Source organism: Nyctereutes procyonoides, unplaced genomic scaffold (genome assembly GCF_905146905.1).
Source record: "Nyctereutes procyonoides isolate TBG_1078 unplaced genomic scaffold, NYPRO_anot_genome, whole genome shotgun sequence".
Classification (NCBI taxonomy): domain Eukaryota; kingdom Metazoa; phylum Chordata; class Mammalia; order Carnivora; family Canidae; genus Nyctereutes; species Nyctereutes procyonoides.
The window spans coordinates 47419098-47433554 of NW_026575120.1; the positions used below are offsets into that span (position 1 = coordinate 47419098).

Sequence of the window (14457 nt, forward strand, 5' to 3'; positions counted from 1 at the left end):
GAGACACAGGCAGAGGGAGAAGCAAGCTCCATGCACCGGGAGCCCGATATGGGATTCGATCCCGGGTCTCAGGATCGCGCCCTGGGCCAAAGGCAGGCGCCAAACCGCTGCGCCACCCAGGGATCCCTACCATAAAATTCTAATTCATCTTTATATTTACTTATACTACAAAGCTTTATATTTTCATATGATTTTCTGTTATTGTCCACCATCCTTTCATTTCAGCTGAAGAAATTCCTTTAGCATTTGTTATAGGGCAGGTTTGGGGATACAGTACCTCAGATTTCATTTTCTGGGAAAGTCTTAATTTTCCCTTCAATTTTGAAAGATTGTTTTGCCAGATATAGTATTACTGGTTGGCAGTTTTCTTTTCGGTACTTTGAATATATTATCTCACTCCCTTCTGGCCTGCAAGATTTCAGTCGAGAAATCTGTTGATAATCTTAACTGGTTTTGGGAGTTCTCACAAAGGCGATGTTGTCTGTATATTGTTGTTAAATTGATGTTTCCATGGAGAAATGAGGATCCAGAGCTTCTTTTTCTGCCATTTTGCTGACATCACTCAAATATGTTTTTTAAATGATTCCTGCATTGTACTGTTTTTAAAACATGCCGAGCTTTTGTCAGTATGCTATAAAGAAATCAGAATTCATTCTGCGTATCCCAGAAGAAGAAAATTTAATCCAGGAATTAAGTGGCCACAAATTATTGGATTTTTAAATCACCTTTCTGAATGATCTGGAGTCAAGTGCCCACAGCTAGATTTCTGAGATCTAAAAGACCTCTTTACAGCAGAGATGACAAATATTTTCCACCTTCACTATCACTAGAAGTGCTTCTTTGAATTTAAAAAGTAAGTGATTCTGCCATGCAATACAGAAATGGGGCAAATATTGTCTCCCAGGTCTCCAAAATTAAGAAAGTATTCCCACTCTCTTGCATTTCCTAAGTGTCATTAAATGTTTCCAATTAAAGTAATTCACTCACAGAATCTTAATTGTAAGAAACTCTTGCTATTTTCATTTGTTTTGTTCCACTGCCACCATTCACAAATGGTACCAAATCAAGTGAGAATAAAGACTGAATGCCAGCTGGCTACAGACAACACAGACTGCCCTTTGGGTTAGTCAGTATTCACGGACATCCTACTACCTAAAAAGGAAAAAAAAAATAACATGCTAGAAGAAAATAATGAAAAAATCATCTTAAAAACATAATTTCACTCATTTTCTTCTCAAAAGGTAATATTCAATAACCAATAGTCTATTTCTTATCTGGGAGATGTTTTCTCCTCTAGTTTAGTCATAATCCTAATCTTGAATTAAATTTCACATAATTACATATAAGTTCACTAGCAAAAAGGTCAGCTTAAAATTACAGAGTGTTGCATGTTCTGTTTATACACAAGATGTAGAAACTGTAAAGAACACCACTCCAACCTAAGAATAAGAATGTGGTGCATAAACAAAGCAAAAGAAAACAAAACCAACTTATTTTAGAAAATCTTTCAGAAATTTGAAGTCACGGGACAACCAGATAGCATAAAGTTGTTGGAGCAAGTCAAATCAAATGATGGGGGAGAGCACTGGCACACCTGTTGGAGGTGAGTGTGGGGAACATAGAAAGTGATACTGAGTATATATCAGTTGCTAAAAACAATTTACTGAATCTTTTTACATATTGCTAAAAACTGAGTGTGGACTAGGAGGGTAGTTCTGAATCCCTGGCAGCCAGACAGTGGAGTTTATACCCACTCGCAAGCTGTTCTTCACAGATCTCTCCTGGAATTCATGACAATAAGATATGTATGAAAATCTGTAAAAGTTATATCGATTACATTTTATTATCAAAGAGCTTTAGCATTAACAACATTCATATCATTTTATAGACATTTTATAGACATGGCTTCCTGAGATGCAGACTTAATAATTTATAAACCATTTCATTTTCTAAGAGCAATTTATTTGTTCTCTGGTTTATTTCACTTAGCATGGGGAGGGGCTCCTGGGGGCGGCTCTGCAGCGGCGGGCGCCCTGGTGGCGGGGGGGGGGGGAGGGGCTCCTGGGGCGGCTCTGCAGCGGCGGGGGTGGGGGGAGGGGCTCCTGGGGGCGGCTCTGCAGCGGCGGGCGCCCTGGTGGCGGGGGGGGGAGGGGCTCCTGGGGGCGGCTCTGCAGGGGCTGGGGGGGGGAGGGGCTCCTGGGGCGGCTCTGCAGCGGCGGGCGCCCTGGTGGCGGGGTGGGGGGAGGGGCTCCTGGGGGCGGCTCTGCAGCGGCGGGCGCCCTGGTGGCGGGGGTGGGGGAGGGGCTCCTGGGGGCGGCTCTGCAGCGGCGGGCGCCCTGGTGGCGGGGTGGGGGAGGGGCTCCTGGGGGCGGCTCTGCAGCGGCGGGCGCCTGGGGGGCGGGGGTGGGGAGGGGCTCCTGGGGGCGGCTCTGCAGCGGCGGGCGCAGGTGGCGGGCGCCCTGGGGCGGCTCTGGCGGGCGCCCTGGTGGCGGGGGGGGGAGGGGCTCCTGGGGGCGGCTCTGCAGCGGCGGGCGCCCTGGGGGCGGGGTGGGGGAGGGGCTCCTGGGGGCGGCTCTGCAGCGGCGAGCGCCCAGGGCGGTGGGGTGGGGGGAGGGCTCCTGGGGGCGGCTCTGCAGCGGCGGGCGCCCTGGGGGCGGGGTGGGGGAGGGGCTCCTGGGGGCGGCTCTGCAGCGGCGGGCGCCCTGGGGGTGGGGTGGGGGGGGCTCCTGGGGGGGCTGCCGGCGGGCGGGGCGGCGGTGGGGGAGGGGCTCCTGGGGGCGGCTCTGCAGCGGCGGGCGCCCTGGCGGCGGGGGGGCTCCTGGGGGGCTCTGCAGAGGGGCGCCTGGGGGCGGCTCTGGAGCGGCGGGCGCCCTGGGCGGCGGGGGTGGGGGGGGAGGGGCTCCTGGGGGCGGCTCTGCAGCGGCGGGCGCCCTGGGGCGCGGGGTGGCGGCCTCCGCCGGGGGCGGCCCCACGGGCGCGCTGCGCGTAGACTCGGGCGCGAGGTTACCGCCGCGTGCTCCCCCGGCGGGCTGCGGTCCAGTGTCGCCGGCGGGGACAGAGCCTCCTGCTGCTGACGTCTGCCCCCGAGAGGTGAGCCTCCCACGCTGGCCAGGTGCCCGCGGCCTCCCAGGCGGGGCGGGGGGTGGCCCAGCGCGGGGATCCGCTGGGGGCGTCGGGGACCCTGGAGCACTGAGCAGCTCAGAGTACCCCTCCAGGGGGTCTGGGGATCCCGCGCAGGCGGCGAGGCGTCCGCCTTGGCTCGGGTCATAATCCCGGGGTCCTGGATTCAAGCCCCAGGGAGGCAAGTCGGCTTCTCCCTCGCCCTCTGGGGGAGGGGCCCCCTGTTGCGCTCTCTCCCAAATGCACCAAAAAAAAAAAAAAAAAAAAAAAAAAACACTCCTCCAATTACATGAGTGTACCATGTGGTAGTGCCCGGGAGGCTGTGCCTCAGTTTCTCCAACCCTGTCCGGGCAGGAGAGAGGTGTGGAATTCTCTGTGGGAACCTAGTGAGGAATGAAATTACCGTGCCCCGTGTTCTCCACCCCAAGCAAAGTGCAGGGTCTGATCATACACCCCCAAGAAGGAGAGCCTTTCCTCCCCCAGGATCTGTAGGCTCTCCTCCCCGCCTGACCTACAAGCTCATGGCCTCTACTGGAGGATGTTGCCTTGGCCAATAGCCCTTGTCTGCTCCCCCGAGCTCCAGGAAACTGGATTCTTGAACTGACCGTAGACTAAAGGAAGGAGAATTCTTCCTGTGGCCAGAAAGAATTCACCCACACAAGAGGATCCACCCCAGCGGCGGGCGCCCTTAGAGCTGTAGCTGCAGCCACCTGACCACTGTGGACAGAGCAGTGACCATCATGGACCTTCCATTAGAGTTTGACTCCAGCTCCTCCCCAAAACTGTAAAACCATATTCGTGTACTGTGGCCTCTTAATTTAAACCAGAAAGCTCTAGAACCTTGTTTTTAGACAGAATTGAAAGTATCACCTGGAGGAGAAGGGGTTTTCTGTTTCTGGTTTAAAAAGAAATAATTGGCTGTATTTTATTTTATTCATTCATTCATTCATTCATTTATGGCAAGTGTGGAAAATAGGATGATCATGCTAAGACGACTTTTCAGTTTAGTCTTTGCAACTTTAGTCTGCAGCTGAAACCTCAAGTTGAAAGACTGGTAAAATGAACACTTACATACCCATTGCTCTAGTTTCACAAGTTTTTTTTTTTTTTTTTTTTTGTCCTCTCCGCAATCCTAAATTTCTCTGCCAAATTGTTCATTGTTTACCTTTGGAGTTATTAAGGGTGTCTATGCAGAAACGTGGAAGCCATTTAGAAAAATCTTTGGGTTTTCCTGTGGCTTATGACAATATTAATGGAGCTTATTACAGGGTGAGGGACAGCTCACTATGTCTGACCAGATGGTGAGGCTTAAAAATCATAAAGGATGATTTTTTCAGGGAGTATTGTTATCTAACAAATATTTCAGGATATATTTTCTTCTACAATGAAATAGTTTTTTTTTGTTTTTGTTTTTGTTTTTTTAAAAAAGGACTATATGTGGCAATTTGTTGCAGCAGCCATAAAAATCTGCTATGGGGTGTGTTGGATGCCTTCGGTAAAGATCCACGCGTTCTCCGCGTTGAACCCAAGACTACATTCCTGATTCAGTTTCCTGAGCCTGCTCAGTATTATGGCCCCTTATTTGGAGGTTTTTTTTTTTTTTTTTGAGTTTCAGTGACCAAACCCTTCCTCCCTGTAGTTTGAGAGGCAAGGGCCTCTATCTTCCTTGCTATCGGCAGTAAAACAACTATATTGCTTTTAACTAATAATTTTTTAAAATATATATGTTGGTTACAAGGGTCTTGCTGGGCTAGCCATGGAATGACCCAGGGCAAACTCATCATTTCTAATGGGATAAAGTTCTGTGTTTTAACCGCAGCTCAAAATAGAGCAGAAGGGAACAGATTTTTTTTTTTTTCTACAATCTCATAAGCACATTTATACTTAGAGGCCACTTGAGACTTAGGAAGGAGAAGGTGGGATAGTTTATGTTTAGAAAAGTGAAATTCAAATTAACACATGCCACATCATTCTAGACAGTAGACAGTTAACGTTATTTACAGTAACAACCACCTTTTAGGAGGAACTGTTCAAAGGATTGTATAATCTTTGCTGCCTTGCAAGTTATTTCAAAGAGCTGAATGTGTTCAGACTAATGATTTTGAGATGAACACTGCAGGTTGAATCACTTTAGTGATAATGAAACATTTACTTACAAAACAAGACTTTGCCGTAGTTATAATTGCAAAGGCATGGTTTGCAGAGAAAAATGTTATATTTAAGACCATTTTGAATATTTTTGTTGTAAAGGTAAGAGGAAGGATAGAGGAAACAGTCCTTTTAAACATTTGTTTTTCAATGAAGGTAGATGGAAGTTCTTGAAAGTACTTATGTCAGGGTGCTTTCTTGAAAGATGAGACCACAAGGCTGCAAAACCTTCAATATCTTGATCTAGGACAGTTTCTCAACTTTGACTGCAGATTGAGAGAAATCAACCAGAGAGCTTTTTAAAATCGATGGCACCTTATTCTTAGCACCTGAGATTGATTGGTTTAATTGGTTTGGGGGATGACCCGAGTAGGTGTTAAAGCTTATTTCTCCCCTAGTGGTTGTATATTCGGGCTGGCTTGCCTACCACCCTGCTTTTCTTACCCACATCTATAAACCAGTTAGACTCCATTCTTACCCTAGTCTATGCCCTCTCTCGGTTAAAACAAATTTTGACTGGCTGAGCCTTAGGGAGCTTGAGTTTCAACACGACATTCCTCCCTCCATGAAATACAAGCCCTGGCTCAAGCAAGCCTGATACACAGAATGGTTGCTTCAGTTATTTTATAAATTAAGTATTATCTAAATACCTACGATCTCTGCCATCAATTTTATCTCCCCAAAAAATTAAGGACCCCTCAAGGGTGAATAAAAGATCTATTAGGAATTCACTGTGAGGAAAATGAAATGGCAATGCATATGGAACAATCCTCAAATTAATCACATATTTAGAAACTGAAATTTGAAAAAAAAAAAGTTCGTTGGCAAAAATACAAGTCTGACAATAACAATGATAGCTAAGGCAAATAGGAAAATGTACTGTCCTGTATTACTGGTAGAGGTGAAAAGTATTGTAGACATTTTATTAAAAAATCAGCAATACCTAATAAATTTAAAAGTATAACCTGATTCAGCTACTTCAAATCTATACGTAAAATCTTTAACTTGCTGATAAAATGACATGTAGAAAGATGTTCATTAGTATCTGTAAGTGAAGAAAAATTAAATTATGAAAATCAATACATATGCCACACAATTAAAAAAATAGAATACTATTCAGTTAAAAGAATTGATTAAATACATTTTTGTCTATATAACTAGCACAAAATGCAAGCTCTTGAATGAACAAAGCTAGAAGAAGTTGAACATATTTCTGTTGTAAATAGAACAGCAGAACATATGATTTAAGTTACATGGACAAACATTACTTGCCTACATTTCCCATAAATATTGTCCAACGCTCTACTTAGTAACAAAACATCTTAAATGAATTATTGGTTTACTGTTGTTACTTTTTCTCCTTTTTCCTTAATCTATCCCAAATGGCCTTGTTCTCACCTCTGCTGAAATCACTGTCCATGTCAATGACCTTCATCTTGTCAAAGGCACTGATCTTGTCCTAGTTCTTGACTGACTTTTCACTAACACAGTAGATGACCGCCTTCTTTTTGAAACAATTACATAACGTGTTTTTCAGGATACCATTTTCTCTCCAAAAGGTCGATTTTTCTTTCTAATTTTACCTCTTCTTGAATTGGAAATTGTAGATTTCTCTCAGAAGGTTTTTCCACATGGTCATCTGTGCTTTTATCTATATTTATTCCAGGTGATTTTTTTTCCAATCCTATTACATAAGACATACAGCCTAAATCGACCCTAAGTATTTAACTACAAGACAAAATTCTCCTCCTAAAATCCCCTTAGGTTAAGTCATTTTTTATTACATCTGCTTCTGCCTATTGCAGGGTACTATAATTTCTCTCTGGGAAATTGGAACAGTCTTCTAAAATGTTTGAAATTAGTTTCTCAGCAGAGAGGGGGATAAAATATTGACTTAATGGCTGAAAATTGTTTAAAAATGAGGATTATTACAAATCCACAGAAAGAAAAATTGAAAGAAATACTAAACAGAACCTCTCCGTGATATAGATTAAGTGATAAATTCTTTAAAACAGGTAGAAAATTACAAATGGAGGGGCAAAAGTAAGAATGACAGCAGACTTTTCAGAAAATATTTAAGGAAAAGGACAATTATTAATTTTTTTGAATGACTGAAAAAGTGCAATCTATAATTTTATACTAAGCAAGCCTAGAACTCAAATGAAGTGATTGTTTTAGAGAAATGCTGAGTCAATAGATCTGAACTATATGAAATGTTAATCTCTTCCAGGAGAAAGAAAAAATACCAAATATAATAGGATCTTCAGAATCCACAAAAGAGAACACCAGGAAGCATAAATATGTAAGTAAACAATGATGATATTTTTATTTTAAAATCTTATTATGGTGAAATATACATAACACAAAATGGCCCACTGTCAGTGTTTTAAACTATTTTGTGTCATTAAGTACATCCACATAGTTGTGCATTCATCAAACCGTCACTACCACTCATCCATAAAACTTGATCTCGCAATCTGAAATTCTACCCATTGAAAAATGAACTCAAATCTTTACAAATATTGTGTTTTCACTTTCATTTGTCTCCATGTTGTTGTTGTTGTTGTTGTTGTTTAATTTGCTTCAGTGATGATGCCTTGGTTTAATAGCATGTTGCTTAGCATCCACATGTTTTGTTTTCTTTTCCAGTTTTTCTTATGATACATTCCTTGTTTGATATCATTGTAATTGGAAAAGATCCATGATAAGGTTTCAGTCCTCTTAATTTCCTTGAGACTTGTTTTGGGGCCTAATGCATGATCTATTAGGAGAATGTTGCATCCTTTTTTCCCTTCCCCCTGGGTACTGCAGAACTTTCAGTAGACTTCCATCAAAGCCCCTACAACCAAGACCCCTGACCTAACTCCATCATGGCTTTTGGCTGCATAATACTGTATCTATAGTATGGTCCCAGCCCTCCTCCCTCTCCCCTACCCTGCACCCCCAACAAAAGCTGTCCCCCGTGAAAGCTCAACATTGCCAGGAAACTTTGCTATTTGTTCTAGTCAACACCTCATGATTTTCCTTGACTTTATTTTCTTTGAGCTATCAGTGAAAAAGGCTTACAATTTTCAATAGGTAGGCATCCTTTGCCACTCAGAGGCTCGGTCTTGAAGCCCTGAGAGCCATTCCTTTGAAATGAAATCTTTGGGAGACCAAAACATTATCCTTCTTGTCCAGGTAGCAGAGCTGGCCTGATCATATTGATATTGACTGACTCTTTGCACTTGTTCACTTCTATGTCACTATTGAACCCCCTGTACTATCACCTCCCTCTTCCTCTATAACTTCCACATCACCTCTGCACAAACTCGAGTGGAACTCCGCTCTTTTCCTTAATTTCAGTAGTTGTTGAGCAAAATCTCTTTATACCACATTAACAATGGCTGGCTGTGCTTATCCTTGGCACCCCAACTGTTGGAAGCCACTGTTGGGTTTTCTATCTCTTTGAGTTTATACTGGGTACTTCCATAAGTATGATTATTCAACATTTGTACTTTTGTGCCTGGCTTATAACCATTAGCATAAGGTCTTCAAGTTTCAGCTATGTCCTAGCATGCAGAATTTCCCTTTTTAAGTCACAGTAATACTAATTATGTGTATATATCATATTCTTTATCCATTTCTTATCCCCTACCTGTCATTGGATATCTGTTTTGCTTCCACTTTTTTGCTGTTGTGAATAATACTATTACAAAAAAGGATGTATGAACAAAAATGAAAATGTCTGCTTTCTGGTTTTCTGAGAGCATATACTCAGAAGTTGAATTTCTCGGTCATATGGTATCTCTGTTAGTTTTGTGAGCAATTACCATATTTTTCTCAATGGCTTCATCATTGTACATTCCCAACAGTAGTACACAAGGGTTATAATTTGTCATGTTCTTGACAGTATTTGTGTACTCTCTCTTTTTTTGTAGTATCATAGTAGGTGTGAGTTGATATCTCAGTGTGGATTTGACTTGCATTACCCTAGTTAATGATATTGAACATCTTTTCATGTATTGGCCATTTGTATATCAACTTAGGAGAAATGCTTAACTGATTGGTTTGCCCATTTTTTAATCAGATCGTTTCATTTTTGTTTGAGTTACAGGGAATTAATATCAAGAATATATAAACTACCAGACAAGTGATTTGTAAATATTCTCTTCCATTACATAGGTTACCTTTTCAATATGTTACTAGTGTGCTTTGCACAAAAAATCTGTAATGTTCAATTTATATATTTTTGTTGACTATGCTTTTGGTTCTACCTAAGAAATTAGTAAAAAAAAAAATCTACTGTCTTGAAGCTTTTCTCCCATGTTTTCTTCTAAAGAGTTCTATGGTGTTAGCTTTTAAATCAAGTTCTTCACTCCATTTTGAGGTAATGTCTGTATATGCTAAAAGGTAAGAGTCCAACTTAATTATTAGTATTTTTTTTCATGTGGATATCCAGTTTTCTCATCATTTGTTGAACGATGAACCTTGTCAAATCAGTTGACTATATATGTGAGGTTTTATTTTGGGGCTCTCTATTCTACTTCTCTACGTGTCTTTTTATGGCATACCACACTGCTTCAATTACCATAGCTGTTTTTGCTTTTTTTTTTTGTCATTGTTTTTTAACTGTACCTTTAATTTTTAAAAAGCAAGTTTTGCCATCAGGAAATGTGAAACCATCAATTTTGGTTAATTTACAAGATTGTCACTACTCAGGGTCCCTTAAGATTCCATGTGGATTTTTGAATAGATGATTCTGTTTGTCAAAAGCCCTTAGGATTTTGATAGAGTTTGCACTGAATCCATGGACCACTTTGGGTAGTATTAACATCTCAGCAATATTCCTGCAATCCATTAATATAAGACACTTTTCTATTTGTGTAATGCTTGATTTCTTTCGACAAGGTTTTGGTATCTCAGCATGCAAGTCTTTCCTGTCTCCTGGCTTGAGTTATGCCTAAGTATTCTTTTTGATACTGTAAATGGAATGATGTATTCTATTTCCTTTTCTGATTATTAATATATAGAAATAGCACTTTTTAATTAATTATTTATTTATTTCTTTATCCAGCACTTGACTGAATTCTAAAGGGGACTTTTCTTCCATGAGTAATATTTACAGATGACATGAACTTAGATGTAAAAAGCTGTGAACAGGTAGTTTTATTTGAATGCCATTGTTTTTCATTCTCTCGTTCGTTTGCTCTTTTTTTTTTTTTTTTTTTTTGCTTAAGTGCTTTGACTAGGACATCTAGTGCTATGGTGATAGAAGTAGCAGAAAAGGTGCTCATCTTCTATATTAAAATGGTTTAGCATGTGAACATTATAATTAGCAATTACAGGTTTTACAGCTTATGTAAATACAAAACATAACAGGAATGTAATGACAAGGAGGGGTAGAACTACGTAGGAGTAGAACTACATAGTTGTAAGGCTGTTGTGTATACGAAAGGTATATAATTAAAGACACACTTTACCTACTTTAAAATGTTTATTGTAAACCTATAGCAAAGAAAAAGAAGAAGAAAATAAATTTTAAATTTTTATCTACAAGAAGGTTAAAAAGTAGAAAGAACAGTGGTAACAAATAAAGAAACGGGTGACATTTTTAATGATAGCTATATCAATTACTATTAAACTTGAAGGGCCTAATACTCCAACTAAAAGATTGTCAAATTAGATAAAAGAGAATCAATTATATCCTCTCTCCCACATACTCATTGTATAAGCAAAAACATTTGACAGGTTAAATATGAAAACTAAAATACTATAATAAGTTACTATATTAAGTAAAAATTAACTAGATTAAGATTACATAGACTTCAAGAGAAATACTACAAGGATAAGCAGGATCATTTCATAAAATTGTCAATTACAAAGAAGACACACAAAAAAACCTTAACTGTATATGCAGTTAAGTCTGAGGAGAAAATCTAATAGAATTATGAAGAACCAGGTATGCCTGGGTGGCTCAGTGGTTTAGCGTCTGCCTTTGGCTCAGGTCATGATCCTGGGATCCTGGGATCAAGTCCCACATCAGGCTCCCCACAGGGAGTCTGTTTCTCCCTCTATGTTTCTGCCTCTCTCTCTCTGTGTCCCTCATAAATAAATAAATCTTAAAAAAAAAAAAGAATTATAAAGAACCAGACAATTCAGTCACAAGTAAGGAATTCAGCACTTTGCAATTCATACAGAGACAGTAACTCCCAAAATATGGGGGGAGGAATCTTAAAGTAACTCCAGCTATATAAGGCTTATAGAATAATCTGCCAAATAGCAGAAAACACTTTTTTCAAAGTTGATAGAATGGACATTCAGCAAACTAGGTCATATTACTTGAAACTAATGTAACATTGTTGTCATCTACATTTGAATAAAATAGAAAGTAAGAATGTGTTCTGAGCTATACCGTAGGTCTAAATTGTAAAAGTAATAAAAAATGAGCATATTCCCTGAACATCTTCGAAATACACTAGAAATCAAGAATACAAAGATATTCATAAAAGCACCAAAGTGAGGGAAATAACATAGGATACTTTTAAAAGAGTCATTGGTCATAAAAACTTAAAAGGACTTTTAAAAATGTCTTTAAATAAGATATACATGGCAACTTCTGGGATGCAGGTAAAGTGGTGCTTACAGGGATATTTATAGCATTAGATTATATTAAAACAGAAGAAAGAGTGAACCAATGGTGTCAATTTGAACCATAAGAAATTAAAGCATGCAGAATGGACTAGACACTAGATGAACAGAAGGAAGGAAATAGTAAAGATCAAAATGCAAAACAAAAACTAAATGATTAATGAAACCCAAAACTGACCCTTTGAGGAGCTCAGTAGTCAAAATTACTAATAACATCAGAGTTGCTATTGATATTTGAAACAAAAGTCAGCAAACTAAGTAGCATTTGGCCTAATGCGGCCTGCAGCTCGTTCTCTAAAGTTTACTGGAGCACAGCCGCACCCATTTATTTTCGTGTTGCCTGTCCCTGCCTGGCCGCTGTACTGTGGGGCATGGGGAGGACCTGCCTGGGTGCCTCCAGGACTTCTCATCAGGGGGCCCAGACCGCTTCTACTGCCTTGAGGCCTATAATGCCAAGAACAGAAGTTTCAAAGATCCTCCAAACCATGCCTGTAGCCCTGGAAGTAAAGGGAAAGGCAAGGGTAAAGGGAAGGGCCAGGCAAAGTCTCAAACATGCGAACCAAGTGAACCAGAGACAGAAATCAAACCTCCGAAGCTTCGGACCTGGATGCGTGTTCTGGCTGTGGGGGTGGCCGGAAGGGTTCCACCAAGCAGGGCATCAGAAACGCTGTGGGCCATCGAGATGTGGGACCCTGCGGCCCAGGCGTTTCGGCCGAACAACCCTGGATCACGGTGTTCACGGAGGACGGCGTCGTGCTGCCGAAGCTTGCCCTGGCGGGGGCGGCAACCACCCCGTGCTCGGAAGCTGCCTCCGTCCGAGGGGAAGGGAGGTGTGGGGACACCGCGGTGGGCCGCCCTGCCAAGGCTTTAGTGGCATGAACCGCGTCACCTCTGTACCTGCTCCAAGTTCAAGAACTCCCTGGTGGTTTCCTTTCTCAGCTCCTGTGACTACTCCCGGCCCCGCTACTCCCTCTTGGAGGGTGTTTCCTTCCAGCGCTCCACGGTCCTGAGGCTCACTGTCCCCTGCCTCGTCCGCAGGGGCTGTCAGCGGACCTGTGGCGTGTCGCAGGCCGGTCAGGCCGGTCAGGGTGGCGCGGCCCAGACTCGGAGGCGGGCCGTCATCCTGGCTGCCGCACCCTCGAGAAGCTTCCCCGTCCCCAGAGCCGCTGCGCGCGTGGCTCCCGGGCCTGCCAGCTGAGCGTCGTGGCGGATGACAAGAGGTTTGTCAGTAACGTAACCAGGTGCAGCTCGGGCCGTTCCGAACCATCACAGTGCGGGACACGGTGTCTGACCTCCTGAGGTCCAGAATGGAGCTTCGGCACGACGGGGAGCCTCAGTCCCGGTTCCAGAGGCAGCTCCGGGGCTCCCAGTACCAGCCCGTCCTCAGGGATCCCATCCGTAAGGACGTGAGTGCCTTGGTGGCCGCCCGCATGCGGCGGCACACCCCTCTGGCCCCAGGCTCGGACTGGCCTGACCTGCCGAATCCGAGGTGCGGCTCCCCGAGGGCACCACGGCCCGGAGGCTGCGGTACACGTACCACGACCAGAGAAACGGCTGCAGCAGCACCGGGGCTGTCCGCGGGGTCTGCCCCTGCGTGGAAGCGGGCCAAGCCTGTGACTCGGCGGCTAGACGGTTCAACACCCTCACCCCCGATGCTTGCCCCACACCGGGAACAGGCACAGGAGTGGGATGGCTTCTTCGGCGCGACCGTCACCAACCCTGAGCGAGCGGGAGTGCGCCCGTTCCCAGGGCTTCCCGGACACCTCCCGGCTGCTGGGCAACATCCTAGGTAAGCACCGACAGGTGGGGAATGCTGTGCCCCCGCCCCTGGCCAGTCTCTGCATGGGAAAGAATATGCGGCGAAAGGGACCCTGTTGTCCCGTGCAGTCTAATGTGGTCTGGCGGGAGCAGCTGAAGGAGCCTGTGACCACCAACGAGGACGTGGACACGCTGGTTGGCAGCCGTGCGGATGCCGCAGAAGCGCTGTTTGTATTAGACAAGGGCCAACACCAGACCATCCTGTGCGTGCTGCACTGCGCAGTGAGCCTGCAGGCGGTGCCCGGGGGCGTGCGGGAGGCCATCCTCGCCCGTGCCATCAAAGCCTTCACCAAGGTTGGAGAGGGTTGGAGAACCTCTCAGTCTCTCAGGAGCACACAATTCCTACTATTTTCTTCAGATGTGGATGATGACCCAAAAGGCAGAGACATAACTTAAGAAATTAACAGATTTGGGAAATACATTCAGGGAGCAGAAAATTCTGCAGGCCAGAAAACACACACAAGTCTACCCCAGCAAGTTACCATGCAGACATGAACCTGCTTTACTGGAGTGACGAGGAGGTGGTGGTGGACTTCAAGGCCGTGCAGGGCCTTTGCCCCGCAATAGCAGAGTTGAGTAGTTGTAAAAGAATTAGGGTGCACAAAGCGTAAAATTATCTGGCACTCTATAGAAAGCTTGCTAATCCGTGTGCTTAAGTAACAAGAAACATTATATACAAATTTGTGGCAACTTTACTAAAAACTTAGGTGAACTAGCCAAATTTCCAGAAAGGCATTAAAC

At 43.6% G+C, this 14457-nt stretch overlaps 1 pseudogene; it reads left to right on the plus strand.

Annotated features, from left to right (window-relative positions):
- Nucleotides 1-2965: 2965 nt before the first annotated feature.
- Nucleotides 2966-14112, plus strand: LOC129515790 (DNA (cytosine-5)-methyltransferase 1-like; annotated as a pseudogene).
- The last annotated feature ends 345 nt before the right edge of the window (nt 14113-14457 follow it).